General features: G+C 39.0%; 1 protein-coding gene across 4 annotated transcripts in view; it reads left to right on the forward strand.

Annotated features, from left to right (window-relative positions):
- Nucleotides 1–12,715, forward strand: part of SLC16A1 (solute carrier family 16 member 1) — a 33,810-nt gene that overhangs the window by 4,069 nt on the left and 17,026 nt on the right. The gene's annotated exons all lie outside the window — the stretch shown is intronic.

The raw sequence follows: 12,715 nt of genomic DNA on the forward strand, positions 1-12,715 counted from the left end.
TATATTGATATAAATACCAGAACATATGCTCTTTATAAACAACTATTGAGTACGTAATAGAGGAAGTAGAGGTTCCTATGGGAACAAATACTGTATTATGTAGGTGTGAGATAACTCCCAGCTTAGTATAGAAGCAAAGGTACGCCTCTCCAAGGAAATGCGATTTAACTTGAGACTTGAAGGATGAATAGGAGTTAGCTAAAGCCAGAGAGTAATAGTGAAAAGAGCATTCCAGATCTGAGTACTGAAGCTGCAGTCAGAATACAGGGTACATTAGAAAAACTTAAAAGAGTTTTGCTAAAGCATAAAAATAGAGCACAGAGAACACGGAAAGATGGGAGTTGGAGAGATGGGCAATATCAGATAATGAAAGGCCTTAGTCATTTTAAGTAAAGAAGGGACTAAGTAAAAAGATTTAAGGAAGTGCTCTTGAAGCTAAATGAATCAAGTTTAATGGTTATAAATGGGGTTGGGAAGGGCACAATCAGACTGAATTTTAGAAATACCACTCTGATTACAAAGTAGAGAACAGGTTGGAGGCTTTTGGCATTTTGTGAGATCACAGTGATGGACAAGATGGACAGTATGGGGAAAATGGAAGAGAGAGGGAAACAGACAGGATTCAATGATAGACCATATGTGGGAGACAGGGAAAGCCAGAGAAGTTAAAAATATTTCCCAGGTTTCTAGCTTGAGCAAATATGAGGTTTTTTTTTTTTTTTTTTTTCTCCATCTACCCAATGTGGACACTAAGAGGTTATGTGACTAGCCCAGGGCTGTTCAGCTGGTAAAGATTGGAAATGTCTTTTTGCAGTTAGTGATTTTTTCCCCTTCTATACAATTTATTATGGCAACTTTCAATACCCAATTGAAGTTTCAAACAGCCAATAATGTTTCATCTGTACTCCTACTTACTTCTCTCTGCCCCCTATTAGATTATTGTGAAGCAAAACAGATAGAGGTATTTCACCTGTAAATATTTTAGTATATCCCTAGAAGATATGACTCTTGGGCTTCCCTGGTGGCTCCATGATAAAGACTTTGCCTGCCAATGCAGGAGACACAGGTTTGATTCCGGAACTCCGGAGGATCCCACATGCTGCAGAGCAATTAAGTCCTTGTACCACAACTATTGAGCCTGTGCTCCAGAGTCTGGGAGCTGCAATTACTGAAGCAGTTAGGCTCTAGACCAGGTGCTCTGAACAGGAGAAGCCACCACGATGAGAAGCCCGAGCACCACAACTAGACAGTGGCCTCTGCTTGCCACGACTAGAGAAAACCGTGAAGCACTGAAGGCTCAGCACAACAAAAAATAAATTAAAAAACTTTTAAAGTAACTCTTCCTTAAAAAAAACCAAGATGACGCTTTAAAGAAACAACCATAACCATTGTTCTGCCTTTAAATATTAACATCACCAAATAACCAAGCAGTATTCACATTTTCCTAAACTGTTTCAAAATAATTGATCAGTTTGATTTGAGATCCAAATAAGACCACACATTACTTTTGGTTGGTATGTCTTCCCTTTTTTCTTATTTTCCTCTTAAGTTATTTGTTGAAGGTACCAGGTTATTTTTATGCAGTTTCCCTCATTCTGGATTGTGTTGAATGTGTCCCACTGGTATAGATTTAACATGTCCTAGTTTAACATGTTCTATTGTATTTTCTGTAAACTGGTAGCTAGATTGAGGTTTGATTTCTGAGAGGAGGTATGGTGTGGTGGAAAAGGCAAATATAATTCATAGGTGATGGTGTGTATTTCTATTGGGGGGAATATGATGTTTGTCCCTCATACTGCTATCTTGATGGCCTAATTCTGTTATTTCATTGGTGGTTTGCAAATGGCAGTTTAATTCTAACATTCCTTCTTAATTAAAAGAAATATATTTATTTATTTATTTGGCTGTGTTGAGTCTTAGTTGCGGCACTTGGGCTCTCTAGTTGTGGCATGCAGGCTCAGTTGCTCTGAGGCATGTAGGATCTTTATTCTCTGACCAGGGATCAAGTCCATGTCCCCTGCATTGCAAAGTAGATTCTAACCACTGGACCACAGGGAAGTCCCTCTGTCTTAATTGAGTAGCTAGAATACCTCTACAAAAAAGAGTTAGTTTGAATAGGAAGGGCAAGTTAAAAATTTATGTGCTTAATATAATATCATGAGTGACAGTGAAGTCGCTCAGTCATGTCTGACTTTTTGTGACCCCATAGACTGTAGCCTACCAGGCTGCTCCATCCATGGGATTTTCCAGGCAAGAGTACTGGAGTGGGGTGCCATTGCCTTCTCCAGGGGATCTTCCTGACCCAGGACTTGAACCCAGGTCTCCTGCATTGGCAGGGAGATTCTTTACCGACTGAGCTACGAGGGAAGCACAATATCATATCATATCATATATGATTGCAATACTGTCTTTTTGGAGAAATGTATTTAAAGGTACCAAGGTATATTTTCTTTGAAAGCCAGTACATATTTTATTAGAATGTTTTTTAGCGTTTGTCCTTAATGTTTCAAATGGCTTTTAGTATTTGGAACATTTAGAATTTCTTAAATTGGCAGGGATTCTTTTGGTCTTTGTTCTTTCTTGCAGAGCTTATCTGTTACAATAGGTTTGAAGGAATTTCTGGTAGAATCACTTACTACCAAATCTAAACCAAATCTAAACCAGATTACAGGTTTTAAATTCCTTGAGGACAGGGATTGATTACTCCAGGTAGCCAGGCTTAAAATCTGAGTCATTTTAATACTTCTCTAGTGGGCTCCTTCCCTACCAAATGCATTTAAGTGTCAACCCCTTCTTCCTTTGGTTATCTCTTATGTCCACTTTTTCTCATCCCACCCCACCCCTAGTTTAGGCTGTTGTCATTATTAGATTAGTACCATGACCTTTTAGGAGAAGGCAGCAGTACCCCACTCTAGTACTCCTGCCTGGAAAATCCCATGGATGGAGGAGCCTGGAAGGCTGCAGTCCATGGGGTCGCTGAGGGTCGCACACGACTGAGCAACTTCACTTTTACTTTTCACTTTCATGCACTGGAGAAGGAAATGGCAACCCACTCCAGTGTTCTTGCCTGGAGAATCCCAGGGACAGGGGAGCCTGGTGGGCTGCCGTCTATGGGGTCACACAGAGTCTGACACGACTGAAGTGACTTAGCAGCAGCATGACCTTTTAAGTTGTATGTTATTCATCTTTTAATTTTCCCCGACAAATATTTCTTTTTTCCTCTGTAATTTCTTCTCCTCCTCCTCCTCCTTCTCCCTCTTCTTATGCCTCTTCCCCTTCTGCTTCCCCTCTTTCTTTTTGGTTGTAGGATCCATTTCATAATGGATTTATGGCAGAAAGACTAGAATAGGTGACTTGTGAGCTGTGGTGTCTTGCAGAGAAGTGATTAAAAGAGCAGTTACAATCCTATTGAAATAGTGATTTCTCTTCTAGGGGTACATTATGCACAATAACTACATGAGTTCACAGCCACAACAGTGTTATTGGTTGCATGGGCTGAGTCACTGAAGAGTGCTACTCACCATTTATGCAGAAACAGTGATATCTAGCCCCTCTGGTTGTCCAAACTACCCTATTGCTGATTACAACTACTCATAACATTGAATCTGATTTGATTACAGTGATTTAGCCTTCATATAAAGGAGAAATTCCTCAAAATATACAGGCAGTGTAAGCTTCATATTTGATCATTCACTGAAAAATATTTCTTCCCTCTGATTTTGCTCTTCTTATATAAATCTTCTGAAGATTATTGAATGAATGAAGACCTGATGACACTGTTTTAGTGTGTTGTTTTGGATAATAACAGAGCTTTTGTAAATTGCCTTATTGAGCTTTTGAGAACCAAAGCTTTTTACTTTATTAACTTTCTCTTCTATTCCCCAATCAGAGGTTTTAACCTGAGATATGCAGGTTGATACTCCATGTTGGAAGGAATTCAAGGAGGCTATGAACTTGGTTGGGGAAAAACTTCATTGACCTCTGTGTAAAATTTAGAATTTAATCTGTGGCACCAAAAAAGCTAAGAGCTCCTGCTCCTAACTCCTGTACTTCTGATGTGAGAATGAAGTTAGCCAGAACCTGTGATGCAACACAGCACACAACTCATGATGTCAGTTAAGTAAATAAATTTTTTGGCCATCGACTTCTGTGTACTAAATCATAAATCCTGACCTAGGGATCAAAGGGGGACTGTAGCTATGAAATTAAAAGACGCTTGCTTCTTGGAAGAAAAGCTCTGACCAACCTAGACAGTGTATCAAAAAGCAGAGACATCACTTTGCCCACAGAGGTCCATATGGTTTTTTCCAGTAGTCATGTACAGATGTAAGAGTCAGACCATAAAGAAGGCTGAGTGCCAAAGAATTGATGCTTTTGAATTGTTGTGCTGGTGAAGACTCTCGAGAGTCCCTTGGCCCGCAAGGAGATCAAGCTAGTCAATCTGAAAGAAATCAGTCCTGAATATTCATTGGAATATGAATTCCAATTGGAGCTGAAGCTCCAATACTTTGGCACCTGATGTGAAGAGCCAACACATGGAAAAGACCCTGATGCTGGGAAAGATTGAGGGCAAGAAGAGAAGGGGATGACAAAGGATGAGATGACTGGATGGCAACACTGACTCAATGGACATGAGATTGATCACATTCCTGGAGATCAAGGAGGATAGGGAAGGCTGGCATGCTGCAGTCCATGGGGTTGCAAAGAGTCGGACATGACTTAAACAACTCGACTAAACATTAACAAATATGCTAAGGGAGAATAAAATGAGTGTCACAAATTGAGACAATAATTTTCCCTTGTATTCAGGAAGCATATTTTTAAAATTACTGTCTCCATCTCCTAGATGTATATCTACTTGATGTAGCAAAGGGCAGAGAAATGGCTTAACAATTACCTGTTTCTGGGAAAATAAAACATTCACTTGAAAATTACGTATTTCTAATAAAGGAACTGATTATTATCTTAGAACATAAAATTATATTGTCAGCAATTAAAAAGGGTATTTAAATTTAATTATAGTATATTTTGAGGTGATAATGCTGACTTTTTTGATACATCTTTAGTGTCTAGTCTTAAAAAGCTTTGTAAACAAACATTTGAGAATGGTGGATAATGCTTTAATGCCAAAGAGTACTCAGTTTCAATACTCTTATGTAGTTTGACTGTACTAATAAGACAAGTAAGAAAATTGAACTTGGTTCTTTGAGATAATGAGGGTCAAATGTAGCACAGTAATGAAGTTCAGACTCAATTCAAAGGATATTTACTAAACAAATATGTATACAAGAACTCACTAAAAGATGAAGAAATACATATTTTAAAATATGGCTTGAAACTTTTAGGATGAAAATAAAGCTATGAAATGAAATGTCCACATATTACTTTGTTGCTTCTGGGTTTCAAAAAAAAATTTTTAATATGAAACTAAGTATAGTGTTAATTATCACTGTGAGAAGTTCAACTCAGCCTTTTGCAAGAAAAGGAAAAGCTTTCTTTGTTGTTTATCTGTTAATAATTTGTAATTTTCCCCATTAAGCTTCAGAATACTGGTAGTGAAGTAGAGTCTAACAGAAATACCATTAACTGTATTCAAATATTCATTTATATTCAAAGTGTAACATAAATGACACTGTTTTGACAGTATGTCTAATTATAATTTTAATTCAGTCCACTATGTTTCTTCTTTAGATTTTGGAACAAGGTAGGTCATATAATAATAAACTGAAATGGCCCACTTAGATATTGATTTGTTGAATATATATTTGTAGTGCTATAGAAAACAACATATAAAGGTATTCCAAAATATAGCCTGAAATTCTGCCAAGCAAAACCTACCTTTGGAGGACACAGCCTCCAACTTTCTTAATCTGCTGGAATCAAGTGAAAATGAAGCATTAAAGAAGACAAAATCTGGAGAAGGAAATGGCAACCCACTCCAGTATTCTTGCCTGGAAAAGTCCATGGACAGAGGAGCCTGGCAGGCTGCAGTCCATGGGGTTACATGACTGAGCATGTGTGCATGAGGGTGGAGGGTCACAGGTTGGTAGCAATAAACTGGTAGAACTAAAAAAAAAAAAAAGACAAAATCTGCTGTAGTAATCACTCAGAAAGTGAGACTGATCAGGTAAGCTCTATGTGCTGAAACAAAAAACCTTTCTGCCTGTGTTTCTTAACACAGAAAGCATAACATCACTGGAGGGTTCTTTGTTTCATATTTTTCCTGCACCCTCAAAAACTGGGAAAGTCACGTTCTTTGAATCCTAACATCATTTGGTCCTGGAGGAGGGATTAGTTGATGTTTTTTGTTTTGTTTTGTTTTTGTTTGTTTTGCTTTGCTTTGCACCCAGCTTAGTTCTCTGACTAGGAACTAAACCGTGTCCCCTGGCACTGAAAGCATGGAATCCTAACCACTGGACTGCCAGGGAGTTCCTTAGCTTTTTTATAAGTTGAAACAATAGCTTCTGTCTTTAATTCATGATCTAGAAGCACACACCTAAGCTAGTGAGGGAAATAGTTACTTACAAAGAAAGAAACAAATGTGGGAATTATTCTGTTAGTTTTTTTCAGCATGCTGTGGCAACCCACTCCAGTATTCTTGCCTGGAGAATCCCAGGGACAGAGGAGCCTGGTGGGCTGCTGTCTGTGGGGTCGCACAGAGTCGGACACGACTGATGTGACTTAGCATCAGCAGCAGCAGCCAAGAAGCATTGAGTTAAGTTGTCATAGAGGCCATTAATTTCACGTGGCAAGGTATATTCAGAAAAACAGTAATGATATTAGTGGACTGAAATAGACTTTTAGCATTAAATAAACTTATGGTATTAATGAAAAATAATTTCAGTTTTGAAAATTACTAAATGCTTCTGGATTTGGAACATATTTATACTCCTGTCTTTGCTTTTGTTTCTGAATTGATCTTTAAGGTATCCTAAAGCATTGGCGCCTCTTGTGAGTATCAACTGTGTCTTAAAAGCTTTGAAATATCCATGAGTTCTTTTTTGTTTTTTAATGAGCAAATAACTGCCACAGCAGTTAAACCAGTGAAAGCGCAGCATCCTTACTACTGCACCGCCAGGGTATTCCCCCAGAGAAGTTATTTTTTAATCTTTGGACATCTTCATTTGCCTCCTTAACCCCATATGTAAGCCCCAGTGTTAGAGTACTTAAATTAACTTGATCTCATGGTTTTTTGTTTAGTTAATTATGCTGCTATTTTCTAAAATACTTATATACAGATATATAGTACTTTAGCTTCTCTGTGGTGTGACATTTGAGGGTAGCCCAGATGCCTAACCACACTGAGGTGGGATAGTGTTCTGCAAGTTAGGAATTTGCAGTGAAAAGTAAAAAATGAATTTGTCGGACTTCCCTGGTGATCCATTGGTTAAGAATTTGCCTGCCAGTGCAGGGGACACAAGTTTGATTCCTGGTCCAGGAAGATCCCACATGCCGTGGGGCAGCTCAGCCTGTGCACTACTGAGACCATGCTTTGGAGCCATGAACTGCAACAAGAGAAGCACCGAAGTGAGAAGCCCTCGGAACCCTCGCTCTGCAACTGGAGAGTGCCTGCAACTAGAGAAAGAAAGCCTGCAAGCATCTGAAGACAGGGCACAGCCAAAAATAAATAAATATTTTTTTAAAAAATGAATTTGCTACTTCTTTGAGTAGATGTCCACCTTTACCCAAAGATTTTAATTCATGCTCAGCCCTAAATTAATCCAAAGACTTTTATATTGGAGCACTAGCTTCTTTTTTAATGTAGAAAAAAATGTTACTGCCTGTCTAAAGTGAACCTTAACATTTTTGACATACTGTTCTCAGAGTTCTGAATATTAGTGTGATTCTTAGTTTTAAAATGCTTTTGCCACAAAATACAATGAAAGAGTGAAAAATAGGCTCCTTTTATTTTTTATAATATGAATTAAAAACGTTAGAATTTTGTAGAAATTCCGTGTAACAATCTATGTGCTCAACAATAGGTGATTTTTTTTTTTTAAAGTATGGTACATCCACAGAATAGAATAACACTATTTTAAAAAAATGTTAGAGGGAATTCCCTGGCAGCCCAGTGGTTAGGACTCCATGCTTCCCCTGCAGGAGCATGGGTTCAATCTCTGATCAGGGAACTAAGACCTTGCATGCTGCATAGTGTAGCCAAAAAAAGTTACAGAACTAGGCACGTATCAAAAAATGCTTCAGACATTGAATAGGAAAAGCAGGCTATAAAGCATGAAATACAGTCTCATGTTTATTTTTGTGTTTATGCATGACTATCCTAGAAAGAAGTTTAGAATTTACATTAAATGTAACTAACTTACACGAGGGCTTATACCAGGGCTTCCCTGGTGGCTCAGCTGGTAAAGAATCTGCCTGCAATGCGAGAGACCTGAGTTCAGTCCCTGGGTTGGGAAGATCCCCTGGAGAAAGGAAAGGCTACCCACTCCAGTATTCTGGCCTGGAGAATTCCATGGACTCTGTACTCCATGGGGTCGCAAAGAGTCGGACACTACTGAGCAACTTTCACTTTTCACTACATGAGGATGATAGAATGACAGGTGCATTTAACGTTTTTAGTCACATAAGCACATATAACTTCGTCATCTTTTAAAACTTTGCTGCTTTCTGTTTTCTTTATTATAAAGCAATGTATGTTCGTTGGAAGAAGTCAAACAATAAGGATGTGGAAAGAGGATGTTATCTCCCCTTCCCAACCTCCAACCATTGTAAAGTTTTAGGTATACTTAGAACATATTTCGGAGAAGGCAATGGCACCCCCACTCCAGTACTCTTGCCTGGAAAATCCCACGGACAGAGGAGCCTGGTAGGGTCCAGTCCTTGGGGTCGCTAAGAGTCGGACACGACTGAGCGACTTCCCTTTCGCTTTTCACTTTCGTGCATTGGAGAAGGAAATGGCAACCCACTCCAGTATTCTTGCCTGGAGAATCCCAGGGACAGAGGAGCCTGGTGGGCTGCCGTCTCTGGGGTCGTACAGAGTTAGACATGATGAAGCGACTTAGCAGCAGCAGCAGAACATATTTAGTTTACTTAATTTGTTTACCTGTTTGTTTTCTTTCTTCCTTGGAATCTAATTTCTACAATGGCAGGGACCATGCCTGTCTTGTTTACAGCTTTTCAATGGGGGGGCACTCACATTTTATTATATGAAAGCAAAAAAGTGGTGTGTATCCTAATATAACTTTTAAATGATTATACAGTTCATAATTTTGAAAGTCTTAATTGCAATAACAATCAGATGAAATTTGATGATTTAGCATATTGACAGTTGATCCTCTTGGGATCTAATGCCCCTAAAATCCTGCCTCTGAAAGAATCTTTATTAACAGTATGCTTTTTTTTATTGCACTAATAAAAACTAACCCTTGTTCTTTGGGATGATATAGTTCATAAAGTTGTGCCACAGTTTGTGCTTGGATAGTGGCAAGAGTGAAATGGATAAGAAATACAGCATGACACACAGGAAGCTGTTATAGACAAGAGGGTTTAATCTCCTACTGTAGATTACTTTTCTTCTTGGATGGTATATTTAATAGCTAATGAACTTCATGTTTTTCTTTTTGAAGTCAGTATCTACATACTATAAATATACACATGTAAATATATTCATTCCCTTTAAGTTTGTATGTTTGACTATTTGCAGATACGATCAGCTTCATCAGTTTTCTATATTACTTATAAAGCTTTTATCCTCATTTCTAAAAGAAGATACAAGAAAATTCAGATTCACCTTTGTAAAATGGGGTCACTATAGCAATATCAAAGAGCTACTGTATAGTATTAATATTGAACACTGTTGTTTCCAAAGAATTGATGCTTTTGAACTGTGGTTTTGGAGAAGACTCTTGAAGAGTCCCTTGGACTGCAAGGAGATCCAACCAGTCCATCCTAAAGGAGATCAGTCCTGGGTGTTCCATGGAAGGACTGATGTTGAAGCTGAAACTCCAATACTTTGGCCACCTGATGTGAAGAACTGACTCACTGGAAAAGACCCTGATGCTGGGAAAGATTGAAGGCAGGCGGAGAAGGGGACAACGATGAGATGGTTGGATGGCATCATGGACTCAATGGACATAAGATTGAGCTAGCTCCGGAAGTTGGTAATGGACAGAGAAGGCTGCTGCAGTCCATGGGGTTGTAAAGAGTTGGACACACTGAACAACTGAACTGAACTGAACTGTTGTTTCTTGACTGATCCTGGTTTCTTCATTTTCTCCCTTTCCTGATTAGCAACTGTTTGAACCTGCACTTGGGAAGTCAGGGGAGGTCTCAAGGAGGCATCACTTCTCAACTTTGGGTAACATATCAGAGAATATACACAATCATCTGAAGAAGCTGACCATTAAAATCTCTTTTTCCAACAACATATCTGGTTAGAATTGCTGTAGATAAAAAACCTTATTTGTAGGATGATCTGATCATGTAAATTATTTTTAAATCTGTAAATAATTAGTAATGAATGTTGACATTTTGGGAATTATAAATATGTGTTAAACTAAAAACAAGATTTAGAATCAATTTTCATGTATTCTGAAGCATTCTGGCTAGGAAATAGTTCATTTCTCTTCAAGGGTGTTATGTATAATTTCTTATAATATTGGTTGGGTTTACCTTGAATGATAAGGGAGATTCTTAAAAGTTCTTTATATGCCATTTGATCAAAAATCATGCATTTCAAAACTGCTGAGTGTTGGCCTAATCAGTTACAGTAGTATTTATCCTTTTGAAACTGCACACCTCGAACCCATACATACCTCTCAGATGGGACTTGAACACACAAACTCTGGTTTAGGACTATAAAGAAAGCTGAGTGCTGAAGAATTGATGCTTTTGAACTGTGGTGTTGGAGAAGACTCTTGAGAGTCCCTTGGACTACAAGGAGACCCAACCAGTCCAAACTAAAGGAAATCAGTCCTGAATATTCATTGAAAGGACTGATGTTGAAGCTGAAACTCCAATGCTTTGGCCACCTGATGCAAAGAGCTGATTCATTTGAAAAGACCCTGATGCTGGGAAAGATTGAAGGCGGGAGGAGAAGGGGACGACAGATGGTTGGATGGTATCACCAACTCAATGGGCATGAGTTTGAGTAAACTCCAAGAGTTGGTGATGGACAGGGAGGCCTGGCGTGCTGCAGTCGGATCACAAAGAGTTGGACACAACTGAGCAACTGAACTGAACAAATCCACAATCTCTCAGCTGAAACCACACACTTGGTCTCAGGATGTAATGAAACTCAGGTTCTTTCTGTCTCAGTGCAGAAGGAATTCAGTGAGAGGAAAAGCAATTGACAAGAAACAGATTTAAGTATAGGATGCTTGGAAGGATACAAACTGGTAGGCAAGAGGCTCTGCCCCAGAACTAAGTGGGAAAACAGTTTTATTCAAGATAAAGTGAAAGCTGCTCAGTATTGTCCACCACTTTGTGACCCCATGCACTATACAGTCCATGGAATTTCCCAGGCCAGAATACTGGAGTGGGTAGCCTTTCCCTTCTCCAGGGGATCTTCCCAACCCAGGGACTGAACCAGGGTCTCCTGCATTGCAGGCAGATTCTTTTATCAACTGAGCTATCAGGGAAGTCCATTAAGGAGATAAACACTCGATAGACAAGTATGTGCCATCTCAGAAGGTAAGATGCCCTGGGAGATACATACCCCACAGATAGAATGTGGTCCATCTCAAAAGGCAAGAGCAGCCCTGGGAGATAACACTCCATAGAGTGTGGGCTGTATCAGAATGTGAGAGCGGCCCCAGGGTATGGGGTGTTAGTTTTTATGGGCTGGCTAATTTCACTATGGGGGAGGATTACTCCATTTTTTTGTGGGGAAGTAGCAAAGATTTTTAGAAATTGGGTCATCACCGACTCTTTGGTCTTTTATGGTTGACCTTAGAACTGTTATAGCATGTATGGGTGTGTTCATGTAGCGTATGCTAATATGTAATAATGAATGTGTAAGGATGCTCAACATCCATGAAGTTGAAACTTCCACCATCTTGGGCCTGATCTGTTCTAACCAGTTTTTGTCCTGAACAGCTATGACCTTCTTTTAAAAGTTGTATCCTGGGAATTCTCTTGCAGTCCAGTGGGTAGGGCTTGGTGTTTCCTGGCCAGGGAACTAAGATCTTGCAGGGGGAAAAAAAAAGATTATGCCCTGTCCCTTTCCCTCCTTTCTCATTTTCTTTGGTGCCTTCTGGTTGTTTGTAGTTTTTTTTTTTAAAGTTTGTTTTGGTTTTCTTCATTGTATTCCATTTAAAATAGAAAAGGCAAAGGAGGTTTCCTAGACCTTGAATCTTGCGGTCTACCTTGGGGCAAGTGGTTCTGAAAGCCGTGAAGCTGGACTGGGGGCCAGTTATAGAGAGCAGTAGATTGGCTACTTCAGCATCAATAGCTTCAGTTAATCAGCCTTTCTGGATTTGAATGTTCTTTGTGAATTTGATATGTAAAACTGGTCTACACTTAGTAACAAATTCTTTTCGATAATTGGTTTTAGGTACTTTCTGCTCTTTTAAGTTCACATACGGGCCATTGTCATTTCCTAAAAGTGTTTAAAATGTTGTTTTAAATGTTGATGGAAAAAGTGTAGAGAACATAATGAATACTATTTGCAGGGGCTTTTATAACTCTTCTAGAGTAGGGGCAGAGCATGAAGGGTAGGAAGCTCAACTTTGAATTTCCAAATGTTTACTTGCACAAT

Source organism: Bos taurus, chromosome 3 (genome assembly GCF_002263795.3).
Source record: "Bos taurus isolate L1 Dominette 01449 registration number 42190680 breed Hereford chromosome 3, ARS-UCD2.0, whole genome shotgun sequence".
Lineage (NCBI taxonomy): Eukaryota > Metazoa > Chordata > Mammalia > Artiodactyla > Bovidae > Bos > Bos taurus.